The sequence below is a fragment of the Lissotriton vulgaris genome, chromosome 12 (assembly GCF_964263255.1).
Source record: "Lissotriton vulgaris chromosome 12, aLisVul1.2, whole genome shotgun sequence".
NCBI classification, from domain to species: domain Eukaryota; kingdom Metazoa; phylum Chordata; class Amphibia; order Caudata; family Salamandridae; genus Lissotriton; species Lissotriton vulgaris.
In genome coordinates, this window is record NC_141700.1 from 194,463,244 (window position 1) to 194,476,325 (window position 13,082).

Consider the following 13,082-nt stretch of genomic DNA (forward strand, 5'->3'; position numbering starts at 1 on the left):
CAGCATGTCCCTTAATCTGAGAAGGTTCCTTCGAAACGCCCACTACTCTAGGGAGCACTGGCCAAACTCGGGGTGCCTGGTGTTAGACCGTGAAAAATCATTTGACACACTTGAATGGGACAGGCCTCTATGTTTCCAAACCTATAATAATCGGCCGAGGTACGAGACAGTTCTGCCCTCTTTTACCCACTCCTGTTTGCCCTATCCATAGAACCGCTGGCAGCAGCATTGCGCAACACTAAGGAAGACTGGGGAATCCCTCTAGGAGATGGGGTACACACAGTTTCCCTATATGGCGATGACCTCCTGATATTTCTGCGTGACATTCGACAGCCCTGCGATGTCATAGCAAATGCACTGTCTGATTTCGTTGCACTCTCTGGACTTCGTGTTAACTGGGGAAAGTCGTGCCTCTTTAACAAGATGACAGCAGACCCAGCACTAACAGTAAATGGTGTACCGGTGCGCTGGCAACAATCTGCATTCAGATATCTGGGGATTCGGATATATTATGAATCATCTGACCAATTTGAAGGTAATATCACCAAAGCAGTAACAGCACTAAGATCACAGACGATATTTTGGTACACACTGCCTGTTGCCACTATGGGCAGAACAGCGCTCCTGAAGATGGTAGCTCTTTCACAACTCCTATATCACTTTGCAAATTTACCAATTTATACTAGGTCAGCGGTATTCTGTGCATTTGAAAGAGACATGCACTAGTTCCTATGGCATGGAGGCCGGAACAGAGTGGTGCTAGCCAAACTCTACCGGCCCATGGATGGGGGTGGAGTAGCAGTCTCAAACATGGAACACTAGTTTTTTAGGTGGGCAGCTGCAATGGGTTACCTGTTGGCTTAGTGGGAGGCAAGTTGCTGATACAGCCACGCAACAGCCAGGCTGCACCCAGGCACACATGGTCTCCCTATTTTACCCGGGTAGACATGGCATGAGTCCTAACCAGCAACTAGAGCAAGTAGCATACGCTTGTTTTCTTTGGGTCCTGCGGCTCACCAAAACGATCACCACATATGCACCCTCTATCCCACTACTGGGCATGCTAAGACAACAACAAGTGACTACAGCGACAGAATTGCACGCTTAGGAGGACGCGGGGCTTCAGTCAGTGGGAAACTGATACCAAGATGGGCAACTACTCACCTTTGACACACTTGTAGATGAGTTTGAGTTGCCGAGGGGCCAATTTTCGTTACATGCAGCGCTCATTCAGATGTTAAGGTCAATTTGAGGTGACGTGTCGGAGAAGCCAAAAACGCACCTAACGCTACAATATCTCCATATAATGGGGGCGTGCCGACATCTTGTTGGGTGGTTAGTGGAGTCCCTATGGCCCCACGCAGCAGCCCCACTGCCCAAATTGAGAGGGCAATGGGAGGCTGATATACAGAGACAAGTGGTAAAGAAAACAGTTGGTCCTAGACAAAAACTATTTTGCTTGCGATAAATGCGACAAATCCGCAGAGCTGTAGCCAGTTGTTAGATCATCAAATTGGAAGAGTATGTGTGACACAAGCATATTCCACAATAATAACTCTTTTTTGGAAGGCACCCAAGAGACAACTTAGTCATTCAACTATGGTTTTTTAATCATATTCAATAAATTAAAAACATATATAAACAAAGGGACATAGGGCCTTATGTATCAAGCATAAATGCGTTTGCAAATGCCGAAATTCGCAGAATTGTGGCGTTTGCGAACGCATTTTTGCTAAAGGGTATGTATGTAGCAAATCTACGTGCAAAATAAGAAATCGCAAAATGTGCGATTCCTTATTTTGCGATTGCATTTAAGGAATCGCAAATTTTGCGATTGCTTAAATGCAATGTAGGAAGCACCAAAAAAGTGCAATTTTGCTTTAAGGAATCGCAAATTACCACCGACTTCAAGTTAATGGTAATTTGCGATTTCTTAGAAAAATTCACTTTTTTGCATTTTTCAAAGTGCTATGTGAAGCACATACATGCCCTTAGGGCATGTATGTGTGCCACATGTGCACCCATGCTTATTTCAGGGGTGCAACAGGGTGTCCTTTGGACACCCCTGCACCCTTGAAATTACATTCTCAATTTGCCATTCACAAATTGCTAATCGCAAATTGAGAATGTCTTCCCATTCCTTCCTATGGGCCTCTAGGCCCATAGGAATGAATGGCGAGGTATTCCTTAATTGCGAATCACAGTTTGAGATTCGCAATTAAGGAATATGTAGGATTCAGAAAATGTATTGCAAATCCTACATACATAGCAGTTTGCGATTTTCAAATGGCTATTCGCAAAAAATCGCTATTTGAGAATCGCAACATGACATTTTGATACATATGATAGTGTCCAACATATAATGTACAAACGGTTACTTTCAAGGATGGAGAAGGAAGTGAAAGTTGGTGCTCATGTGAGAAGGAAAGGAAATATGAAAGTCATCAAAAAAATATTTACAAGCGAGCTATTCAAAACCACTGATATGTGAGGGATCTGGCTATGATTCCTGATATGGCCAGTAACCCTACTGTAGTGGGACTGCCCCAAAATTGAATGGCAATACATATTTCATTGATTATTCTTCAGTACGATGCACAGTACAATTTCATATGTGATTGGGGTGTGAAAGGGGCTATACTTTGAGTAAAGGCCCAAATGGTAAGCGTTGACATTTCAACCCTAGTGCACAAGGGTGAGTGGACTGTTGTGGGTCTTCCTCAGGACAGGGGAAGAGAACCTATGTTGATCGTGTCATGTACGATGCCCCCGTGCATTGGGTAATCCAAAATTGGTGTTAATGTGATGAAAGTGATACTGATCCCAGTTTGGCTGTTATGGGGCAAAAGGGGAATAAATCCCTGAGGCTCCGCTGTGAAGAAGCACGGCATAAGCCCCACAATTAAATAGCAAACTGGTTTGGAAAGTTTCTTGGCGCAATCCTAGTCGGAGTCCATCTGCATTCGTCAGGGTGTCGGTGCCATCTAAGTGTGAGGGGGAGCTGGTCCAAGAATCGATATGGCTGGATTTAGGAAGAGGGGACACGCTCTCGCCAAGGGTAGAAGGTCTCTGCCATCCTAGATGTCATTTAGAATAGTGCACCCTGAAATAGTTTGTAGTAAGGAAACAGGATGTAATGTAAAAGTGGAAGGCTTGTTTCTCTGAACTTTTTTCCCATTGGATAAGGAGTATCCAGGAGTCACACCCCCACTGGATACTAAACTCTACAAAAATGTACCTTATAACCTGCTCCTCAGAAAACTTTCAGGACCTGTGGAAGAACATAGGAGGACTTAACCTGCAGTGTGAAACTCACTCCCTCTAGTACACAGGACAAAGAAGTGCATTCCGATGATTATTTGGCTGACCTCTTGTGTGGATACAGTAATATACAAAGCTGCAAGAGGCCTTTTTTCTACAGTGACCAGTTACTAATTGCACCTGTAAGAGGACTGTGCCTTGCTGGTGGCTTCTGCTTGAGTAAATCCTGACAACTAAGTGAGGTCCTGACAGCCTTTGTGGTGTCCAGAAGAACGTATTCTCACATCTCCTAAAAATATGGACTATGGGAAATTATGAACTTCTAAACTTCTGGAGGACAGGGACCAATTTCCGAGTCAATCTGCTGAAGACACAACCACTCTGGGCAAGAAAATCAGTATCTGCTCAGAGCATTTTTCAGTTTGAAAATCCAATTTAGTGGCTGGTCGTGGAGAGTTTATCTGACTTCAATGCAACCTTTCTACATACAGCCTACTATCTTGCAGCACTGAAGGAATCTGAGCTCCAAACAAGTGACTAAGGGCCTGATTATGATGGCGGACGTCTTGAAACCACCACAAGGCCACAGCCATGCCAACATTTCAGCTACTGGGGCAGAGGCGGCCTATGAAGGTGGTCTCGTGCTGCTCACTGCCAGCTCAATTATGACCTGCTTTTCCGTCGACCTATTCCTGGCAAGGACACCACAATGCAAGAGTTGGCGGAAAGGCAGGTAATGAGCGGAAGTAATGGCTCAAGAGCAAAAGTGCCCATGTGTAATGTAACTGCTGGTCATGTAGTGTCCTCCAATGTCTCCAGGTCGGGTGCGTGCAATATTTCATTGCACAATAGAATCAAAGGAAACCGTGCACCCGACTGGGTGGAGGCACTGCAGTATGGCCAGCATTGGATTCCTGCTAAATTCCGAGCCAAAGAGTGCCACTGCCATGACTCTGCCACCCACACACTGCCAGCCCCGTATAAAACTCAAAGGTCTTCTTGGGACTGCCGCCATGGCTGTACGGCGGTGAGACCGTCAAACTCATAATCCGCCCCTAAGTTCGAAGGTAGAAATCCTTACTGGGTAAAGAATATAAAATATCCTCCTAATGGGAAGATTTAGCCAGATGCGAAATCTAAATTTCTCCCACTCTGAGCTTTTCATGCCAAAACCAGCAGTTTTATCAGTATCTCGTCCAGTGGCTATTAGGCTTCAGGAGGACTTTGGTGAACACAACCTGGATGCTTGCCCTGCTTGAGGATTTCGATTTTCATTTGAGAAACTAATTCAGATATTAAAGACTTGGGGCCTTATTTATGAAGGCCTTGCGTCAGTTTTGCGCCGCCGGTGCGTCACTTTTTGTGGCGCACCAGCGGTGTAAAAAATGCGCCTCGCTGCGCCATATTTAAAAAGTGACGCATCTAGGTAGATGCGCCACTTTTTAAACCCCTGCGCTACATTATACCTGTGTCATAATAGTGACGCAGTGAAATCTATGAGATTTCACTGCATCACTTTTAGGACGCTGTTGCGTTAAAATCTTGCACCTGCCTCACAGCAGGCGTAAGACTGACGCAAGCCCTTTCACATGGGGCTTTCCCCATGTGAAAGGACGCATTGCTGGAGTTGCGTCACTTTTGTGACACACTCCAGCAATGCGTCACTTTTACGCTTACAGATACGTCAGAAATACGGACGTATCTGTAACTCCTTGCGACATGATGCGTCATACATTAAATATGACGCATCAGGAATGTCGTAAGGAGTGCGCAGTGAAAAGTGACGCATCGCTGTTTTCACGCAGCGATGCGTCACTTTTCATAAATGAGGCCGTTGGATCCTGATGAAATGCTTGGTATATCTGACCAGCAATATGTCACTGTTGCCCTGAAATCTTGCCTAGGTGCGCGTCAAACATGAACACTGAATACGGATTGGGGCTTTACTTTTTCTTGCCTCTTTTGCCTTAAATCTTTAAAAAATCATATCTCCAATTCCCTTTAATGGGTTTTCGTTGTTTTGGTCTCCTTTTGTTTATTTAATTTTACTAAATATATATATTTGAGTGGGAGTTGTATTGTGTTGTATTGTGTTTTTAAATTTGTAACTACTTTGGTTCCTCTAAATGTTTTGCACAATTTCTCTAAGTTAAACCTGTGTGCCACAGCTACTAGTGGTTGTGCTCAGGTTGAAATTATTGAAGCCTTTGCCTGAACGTAATAAGTTAGTTACCCTGTTACTGTGGAAGACTGCCATCCACCCCAATTACTAATTCACTGTCTTACACTGTACAAATGGGAAACAACACTCTCCAGCCATATTTGCCTCCAGTTTTCCACTTTTATGTGCAGGGATATTGGCACAAGCCTTTTCATAGTCTTAACCTTCACATTAATTTAACAATAAAATGAGATATATTTAATTGATGTGATATTACCGTGTTCTTTTAGTTTGCTTCCCTCTTGCTTTCTTACTTTTAGTCTCACTTCATGCAGTCATTTTTGCGAACCTTTTTTGCTTGGGGTGTGAATATTAGTTTTGACGTGACACACCCAAGATTTTCATACTAACATGATTTTTCATGTTACTAGTTGATTATTAATAGGCTCCTTCTTAGGCAGACCTGTGTAACTAATACACTAAAGAAAAACACATAATGATCATCTGGTGGGGAGGAATGTTTGTTTGGGTTATGCGAAATTGAAAAGAAATTACTTTTAAAAGATGAAAAGTTATAGTTACAGTTATGCTTTTGTTCGAAAATAAGAACAACATTGTCATTGCGATAAGTACCCTGGTTTGACTCCAACCATTTCGATGTTGTTATTGTTCCTCTTCACAATACATCTTTTTTTCAAAACTACAAATTACCAGGCTAGATAGGCAGTTTTAAAAGTAATAATGTGAAGAAGAGAAAAATGTGTAAATTGGAAGCAGCATGCATATGCATTAGGATAAAAACAAATCATATATTATAATGGGTCGTATTCTTGAAAACATAGGGCCCGATTCACAAAGTAATCTGAGACAAAATCCTAATTTGTAACAAAGGGACTTATGTGTAGAAAAGTTATGAGTGTGGGGAGTATATGTACTAGTGATGGAATCTACAAACTGCACACTCTCTGCAGTGCAGAGATTCTTCTCAAGTGAGTAGATTCTACAATGAGTACGGAGACACTGCCATTATTACTTTACTACATGTACTTCGCCTGATGACTCGGGCCCATAATGTCATGCCACCCTCCCTACCCACGTCACTTACTTATTGTGTCCTTCTTATTTTCTCTTGAAAATATATATTTTTTTTAAACTGCTGACCTGCCAACCCCCATCCCTGCCAGTCAGGCTACACTCTTATCCTCATGTTTCAAAAGATTACTTGGCCAGCCATGACATTATGTGGCACCTGCCCCAGAATGTCACACAAATTCACAACACTCTTACAATGAATCCTTCTCATCTTCCATGTCCTACATACGGATGGACGGTGATGTAAACTAACATGCATTATACACTAAGGGCTTGATTAGGTGTTTGGAGGTGCAGCTCTTGGTCTGCCCCGCCGCCGCATTATTAAACCCATATTGAGTGTAACTTGTGTCTGGCAAGCTATTTTTTGGCGTTACCACGGCGGTCCCACTAAGCATATATTGTGGCCTCAGGACCCCTGCAAAATCTCCTGGGAACGATGGTTCCCTGGTTGCATTGGCGATCTTGTGGCGACCAGCTACCTGATTCGTAATCAGGTGGTCTGGAGACCACCACTGCTGGGCGTCCACGATTTTGCCAGTCCACAGCCTGCCAGACTCATAATCTATCCCTTAGTGAGGGTCACTGTATATCCCTAGATCTTAGGGACAAAGGTATCAAGTCTTGGCTATTGCCGAGATGTTCATTGTCATTGAATATGTTAGAAAGAACTTAAAAAGTGGTGGTTGTTGTGGCTTGAATGGTACATTTACCTTCAAACACTCTTTATTCCATTCCATTATCTATTTGGTTTTTGTGCCATTACTGACAAAAAGAAGCCAAAGGCAGCAGACAGATGAATTTAAGTATTCCTTTGTCATGGTTACAGCACACCTTCCTGGCTAGCAGATTGTTTGTTGCGTCATTAGCAGTATACTTGAAAAATAAAAGTAGATGCGTAGAATTATATTGTAATAAGTCTGTCATGATGGCAGCATACTAGCACATATTAACAGCAATTATGGTTATATTGTGTTGTTAAAATAATGACCTTGTAATGGACATTCCCAGAACAGGAAAATGATAGGTATTGTATCACTCAGAATAGTTTTTGAATTATTGTAATGTCCCCTGACATATATGAACTACTCTTGGTACAAATATTGGACTGACATGCAAGTGTTCTCTACTCTGTGCACAGTTTTTTTGAGTTGTAAATGCACAGTTTGCTACTGGAGAGAAATAATACCTCCAGTATTTTATGGCATGACACAGAGGCCAACATTATGCAAATCTCCTTTATTGCCATAGCTCAGCAGTAACAATGTAGAGAATTATGAATATAGAACTCAAACAACATTCCAATACAGTATATAGGGCGTGAGCACACATCCATCTTTCTTCTTTGTTGCTGCTGCTCAACAAGATAAGTACCATCATTACATTTGTGTTATACAGGTTATTTCTCTACCTGTTTGTACTCTTTTCACATGACTGGGTCCTATTGATCCTACTGTGTCATATTTCCTCTCTAAAAATATTTTTTTCTTTCATGTCATTTTATTTAAAAGTAGACTGTGCCTGTATTTCATCCTATTTACAACTATGTGTACTTTACCACCATGCTGAAACTTTATCTTGCTTATACGGCACTCATTAATCCTGCAGACGCGTAAAAAATTTTTTCTTTCAATATTCATGAAATAGACACAAGTGTCCTTTGAAAGACGTGATCTCTTACCATTGCCTGGCAGCGATGTGAGCGCGAGCCAGGCCTGCATGTGCATATTTGTTCTCCATTTTCCCTTCTCTGCCCACAACCTCTGGGGTCATGTTGTTCTGTTTCCTTCGGCGATCGCGGCCTTAACACACTTCCCCACTCCTCCTATCATGTCTTTTCTCCCACACCGTGGTGCACTTATCCATTGCGCATCGCGGTGGAGACGGCTTAAAGGAAAGGCCATAAGGAGCAACCATGCACACAGAGGACGTGCGTGGTTGCCATATCAACAGCAGACAAAACTTGGTAGCTGCTGCTGTTGATTCAACGTGACGCGACCGGCTTCTCCTCGAGCATGCAACCAGTATCTTAACCCCTTCCCACCTTCTTTTTTCTACGGCCACAAACCAAATGTAACCCCTTCCCGTCTACCTTATTTTTTATATTGATTAATCATAAGTCAAAAACAAACCTGTTACCTACCTTATCCTTCAATCAATCAATCAATCAAAGACATTTATAGAGCGCACTACATACCCGTAGGGTCTCAAGGTGCTGGGGGTGGGGGGGGTGCCGCTACTGCTCGAACAGTCAGGTCTTCAGCTTCTTCCTGAAGGAGAGGTGGTCTTGGGTCAGGCGCAGGTCGGTCGGGAGGGAGTTCCAGGTCTTGGCGGCCAGGTAGGAGAAGGACCTTCCTCCTGTAGTCGCTCTTCTGATGCGGGGGACGGCGGCGAGGGCGTGGTTGGCTGATCGGAAGTGGCGTTTGGGAGCGTAGAAGTTGATTCGGCTGTTGAGGTAGCTCGGGCCTTGGTCATGTAGGGCTTTGTGTGCGTGGGTGAGGAGGCGGAAGGTGATTCTTTTGTTGACGGGGAGCCAGTGTAGGTCTCTCAGATGTCCGGAGATGTGGCTGGTTCGTGGGATGTCGAGGATGAGTCTGGCTGAGGCGTTCTGGATCCGCTGGAGTCTCTTCTGGAGCTTGGCGGTGGTACCGGCGTAGAGGGCGTTGCCGTAGTCCAGTCGGCTAGTGACGAGGGCCTGGGTGACAGTCTTCCTGGTCTTGGTGGGGATCCACCAGAAGATCTTCCGTAGCATGCGTAGGATGTTGAAGCACGCCGAGGAGACGTTGTTGACTTGCCTGGTCATGGAGAGGGAGGAGTCCAGGATGAAGCCCAGGTTGCGTGCATGGTCTGTCGGTTTGGGTGCGGTGCCCAGGGCGGGAGGCCACCAGGAGTCGTCCCAGGCGGAGGGTGAAGAGCCCAGGATGAGGACCTCCGTCTTGTCTGAGTTCAGTTTCAGGTGGCTGGTCGTCATCCACTCGGCTACCTCTTTCATCCCTTCGTGCAGGTTGGCTCTGGCGGCGGCGGGGTCGTTGGTCAGGGAGAGGATCAGCTGGGTGTCGTCGGCGTAGGAGATTATGCTGAGGTTGTGTTGGCGTGCGATGGCCGCTAGGGGGCTCATGTAGACGTTGAAGAGGGTGGGGCTCAGCGAGGATCCTTGAGGGACGCCGCAGATGACTTCGGTGGCCTCTGACTTGTACGGTGGTAGGCGGACTCTCTGTGTTCTTCCGTCGAGGAAGGAGATGATCCATTTCAGGGCCTTGTCCTGGATTCCGACGTTGCCGAGGCGCTGTACTAGGGTGCGGTGGCAGACAGTGTCGAATGCCGCGGAGAGGTCTAGGAGGATGAGGGCCGCTGTTTCTCCGTTGTCCATTAGGGCTCGGATGTCATCGGTGGCGGCGATGAGGGCGGTCTCGGTGCTGTGGTTGGCTCGGAAGCCAGACTGTGAGGGGTCGAGGGATCCATTTGTCTCGAGGAAGGCGGCCAGCTGCTTGTTGACGGTCTTCTCGATGACTTTGGCTGGAAACGGGAGGAGCGAGATGGGGCGGTAATTCTTGAGTTCGGTGGGGTCCGCTGTGGGTTTCTTGAGTAGAGCGCTGAGTTCGGCGTGCTTCCAGCTCTCAGGGAAGGTGGCGGTGTCGAAGGAGGTGTTGATGATGTCTCGTAGGTGGGGTGCGATGACAGCGTCGGCCTTGTTGAAGACGTGGTGAGGGCAGGGGTCGGTCGGCGATCCGGAGTGGATGGAGTTCATCGTGCGGATGCTGTCTTCGGTGCTGATCGGGGTCCAGGCGTGGAGGGTGGTGGTGGGGGGTGGTTGTTCGGTCGTGGTGTGCGTTGGTTGGTTGTTGAAGCTGTTGTGTATGTCCGCGATCTTGTTGTGGAAGTATGAGGCGAGGGAGTTGCAGAGGTCTTGCGATGGGGTGATGTTGTTGTTTCCTGCGCTGGGGTTGGATAGCTCTTTCACGATGTTGAAGAGTTCCTTGCAGTTGTGTGCGTTGTTGTCCAGCCGGTCCTTGAATGCAGTTTTCTTGGCGGCGCGGATCAGCTGGTGGTGCTTCCGGGTGGCAAGCTTGAGGGTGGTCCTGTTGTCCGGTGTAGGTTCCCTTCTCCAGACTTTCTCGAGGGCTCGGCAGTTCTTCTTGGAGCTCTTGAGTTCGTCGGTGAACCATGGGGCTTTCTTGCTGCCGGGTCTGCTGGGCGGGGTCCTCAGCGGGGCGAGCTCGTCCGCGCAGTTGCTGATCCACTTCGTGAGGTTGTCGGCGGCCTGGCTGGGGTTCGCTGAGCTGGCAGGAGGGTGCTGGCTCAGGGAGGTGGCGAGCTGGTCGGCTGTGATCTTGTTCCAGCTTCTGCGGGCAGCCTGTTGCTGGTGGTGGTGGGTCGTCGTTCTTTTGAAGGTGAAGTGGACGCAGCTGTGGTCCGTCCATTGAAGCTCTGTGGCGTGGCTGAAGTTGATGTCTGTGCTGGATGAGAAGACTGCGTCGAGTGTGTGTCCGGCGAGGTGGGTGGGGGTGGACACCAGCTGCTTGAGTCCAAGATTGGCGAGGTTGTCGAGCAGGGTGCTGGTGTTGCGGTCGTTGTTGTTCTCCAGGTGGAAGTTGAGGTCCCCCAGGAGGATGTAGTCAGCGGAGGGGAGGGCATGCGGGCTGACGAAGTCGGCGATGTCCTCGCTGAATTGGGTGCGTAGTCCCGGAGGTCGGTAGATCAGGGTGCCTCTGAGGGTGGTCTTCGGGTCGGTGTGGATCTGGAAATGCAGGTGTTCGGCGGTGGTCAGGGTGTTGTCGGTGCTGGTCGTGAGACGGATGGTGTTCCTGTGGATGATGGCGATGCCTCCTCCCATCTGGTTGGCGGTGCGATCCCTCCGGGTGATCTTGTAGCCTTCTGGGATGGCGATGGCGATGTCGGGAGCTGAAGAGGCGTTCATCCAGGTCTCCGTGAGGAAGGCAACGTCAGGGGCTGTGGCGTCTAGGAGGTTCCAGAGTTCGATGGCGTGTCTGTGGACGGAGCGGGTGTTGAGCAGGATGCACTTGAGGTGGGTGCTGCTGGTGTTCGACTTGGCGGGTGCTGGTGCGAGGCAGGTCCGGGTGAAGGTGAACTTGCAGGCGTGGCAGCTGAAGGGTCCGTGGGTGTGCTTCGGGGTGGCTCGGTAGCATCCAGGGATCCCGCCGGTGTTGAGTGCGATGAGTTCGGTGGCGTTGTAGGTCAGTCGGGTCGTCTTCCGTCGGTGGGGGCCAGGGGTCCAGGCACTGGGCGCGGTCCAGGCGCGGACGGGCGCAGACGGGCTTACCTTTGGCGCGCCTTCGGCGCACAAACGGCGCACCCGCTGCGCGTGACCGCTGCGCGTTCGCACGGTCGCCATTTAAGGCGAAGTGCGAGGGGGGGCGGAGCAGCTGGGAGGCGGGAGCGGGGAGGGTACAGAATGAAGAAAGGGGCGGGGTTTAGCGGCGGTGGCGGGAAGCGGGAGCGGGGAGGGAGGAGACGGGGCGAGCAAGGGACAGGGACAGGCAAGCAGGCACAAAAGGGGAAAAAGGAAGGAATACAATATACAATCTACACCAAGTGCAAATACAAACACAATTCGGCGGAAACAGTGGCGCAAGGCAGGAAAGAGAGCACAGACCACGCTGCTCGAGGCAGGGGGCGTGGTCTCGCGGCGGCAGCCGGAGCACAGAGGCAGGCAGATGGGGGGCACACGCAGCAGCTGGTGGCCGTGCGGCGCGGGGGGTGTCCTAAACTAGGTCACACTCACCTGCGTCGCACGGTCGCCATTAAGGCCAAGTGCGAGGGGGGGCGGAGCAGCTGGGAGGCGGGAGCGGGGAGGGTACAGAATGAAGAAAGGGGCGGGGTTTAGCGGCGGTGGCGGGAAGCGGGAGCGGGGAGGGAGGAGACAGGGCGAGCAAGGGACAGGGACAGGCAAGCAGGCACAAAAGGGGAAAAAGGAAGGAATACAATATACAATCTACACCAAGTGCAAATACAAACACAATTCGGCAGAAGCAGTGGCGCAAGGCAGGAAAGAGAGCACAGACCACGCTGCTCGAGGCAGGGGGCGTGGTCCCGCGGCGGCAGCCGGAGCACAGAGGCAGGCAGATGGGGGGCACACGCAGCAGCTGGTGGCCGTGCGGCGCGGGGGGTGTCCTAAACTAGGTCACCCTTGAGGCCTTATTAACAAAAAAAAGGGGATAAATATAGACATAAGGTAGATTATTTCATATTTAATTACTGACTTATATACCCCTACAATGTCTCCTAACCCGGACTCCAACCTTGAAGGTAAGCTTGAATCAATGGTCTTTAAGGCCATGGACAAAGCTATAGACTCTTTTAATGAGACAATCAATAAAAAAATGTAAATACTGACAGGGCATGGCCCTCAACCAGTACTGCACATTTTTTGGGCGCGCAAGAAGAGGCAGTTAAGGCCCGAAAGAAAAGAGCTGCAAAAGAACTCCCTGCAAATGCAAATAAAAAGTCTAAAAAAAGTTGCAAGACACATGATTCACGCTTCTTAGGCGGTGACAAGATCGATGCCTCGGGCATCACAGAAGGGCGGCAGACAAACTCTGAGCCCCCT